Source organism: Tigriopus californicus, chromosome 12 (genome assembly GCF_007210705.1).
Source record: "Tigriopus californicus strain San Diego chromosome 12, Tcal_SD_v2.1, whole genome shotgun sequence".
Taxonomy (NCBI): domain Eukaryota; kingdom Metazoa; phylum Arthropoda; class Copepoda; order Harpacticoida; family Harpacticidae; genus Tigriopus; species Tigriopus californicus.
The window spans coordinates 2,370,802-2,372,973 of record NC_081451.1 but is presented as its reverse complement, the minus strand read 5'-3'; positions in this window follow the sequence as shown (position 1 = coordinate 2,372,973).

Below are 2,172 nucleotides of genomic sequence, written 5' to 3'. Positions count from 1 at the left end.
TTGGTTGAGTTACTCTATTCAACAAGATCTTGTGGTCGTATGAAGTGCTTATTTGGAATAAGATGAGCGGTTTAGGAGATAGGATATTTTTGCTTCCGTTTGCAGTCCATATCTCTAGAAGTCCGTGGCTGGCATAACAATGTTCTTGCGTAAAGAAGGGTGAAACAAGTCCAAGGGGACTTAAACTAATCTTGCCAGACACCATTTTTCAAGCCAAGAACAAATCCAGGCACAAACGCCTCCAGTTTTGGTAGAGAGATCACACCTCCAGACGCTTTTCATAGGACATGCCACCCACTCCCTGGACCATCTTAGTAGCTTTCCTCTGAAGTTTCTCTAGCCTTCCAATGTCACCACGATTCGGTGGAGGCTACATTTGAGAAGAAAATTCCAAGAGAGGCCTAACATACACTTGATAGAGCTTCCATGAAGGTAATACGATCGCGTGTCAAAAAGTGGCGTTCAATCATCCTCAGCATCTGTTTGGACTTTGATGCAATAGTTGTACAATGTCCAGTGAAGTTTAGTCCTTTGTCGAATGTCACTCCAAGATCCCGATGAGAAGTTTTTCTTTTCAGAGGTAACCCATTTATGGAATACGTTGCCAGCCGGTATGGCAAATGCCCGCCCGATTTCCAGACTAAGTAAGCACTTCGACACATTGAAGGTCATGTGGTTTGTTTCCGCCCAACGTGACACAAGGTCAAGATCACGTTGGAGATTAATAACATCCGTATGACTGGCAACTGTTCGAAAGAGCTTAACATCATCANTTTGTTTCCGCCCAACGTGACACAAGGTCAAGATCACGTTGGAGATTAATAACATCCGTATGACTGGCAACTGTTCGAAAGAGCTTAACATCATCAGCAAATTTATGACACTGGATCCATATCTCGTTCTAAGATCATTGATGAAGCCCAAAAACAGAAGAGGACCCATCACGCTCCCTTGTGACACTCCTGAATCCACAGCACTCCAATTCGATTTATATCCGTTCCAGAGAACCAGCTTGACTTTTGGACACCAAGTGTCCAAAAGTGTCCAAAAATGTCTAAAAGTGAACAAGAGTGGGCATAACGTGTCCAAAAGAAAGTACAATTGTCCAAAAGGGGGTTGACAAGCAAAAACTTTTAAACCTTAAATCATGTTATTTCTTTACCTAATGTAGATGTTAACCAGCAAATACAATCAGAAATTAATAAAATCGAAGCTTTTAAAAAAATATAAATACCCAGCAGCAACTAGTCTTTGTAGAAAACAGACACATAATTTCACTAACGTTTTTAATTTCCAAGATATACACTTGAATTTATTTCATAAAGATCTCAGTCTTGATATAATACAGCTTTGTAAAGTCAAAACAAATATATTTTGAATGTTAAAAAGTCAAAGCCACACTACAATTAGAGCATTTGGTGGCTAGGAAATTTTAACTAAAACTAAGTCTTGAATCTAAAAAGCTCAACAACTGTATATCAAAAAATATTTTTTTTTTATATTTGTGAGGAGTATATGAATTACACTTTTGTCATACATCTAAAAACTAAGATATAATGTTCTTAAAAAACAAGGCGATTCTTCACCTTTTGGGACATCAAACGCATCTTCAAAAGTTAAAAAATATGCCAAACAATATTTAAAGTACCTTGCTTATGGAAGAAAACCATAAATATAGGAAAATATGTCATTATTAAGTTTCAACAATTGGGTAAGATGTTCCATTTTTAGTTTTAGCTCTTTTTAAGAGGAAATACCAGATGTCTGATGGTGTTAAACAAAAATATTCCTGCACAAAGTTAATTGTGTTAAATAAATGAAGCTTTATAACCAGAATATATAACTTAGGTATTCCAGTGTTTGAATGCTTTGCATCATTTGTATTTTACTAAAGGGAGGCTCTGCCACCCTGCTTGTTATCAAAGCTAAGATTAAAGGAGTTAAGAACCTGTCTTTCAAACATCTTTTTTTGGTTTTAATGACTTATTTTGCTTTTGGAACAATCATTGCGCAAGTTTTGAAGTCAAAGACAGGTTTCAAGTAGGATTTCTCTTAGATTTGTAGAGTTAGAGTTTCGTATTTTTGGACACTTTAGTTCACTCTTGTCCACCTTCATTTTTATGAAAATGAAATGCCCACCCTGACTGGAGGAGACAGCAGTTAACTCCCGCC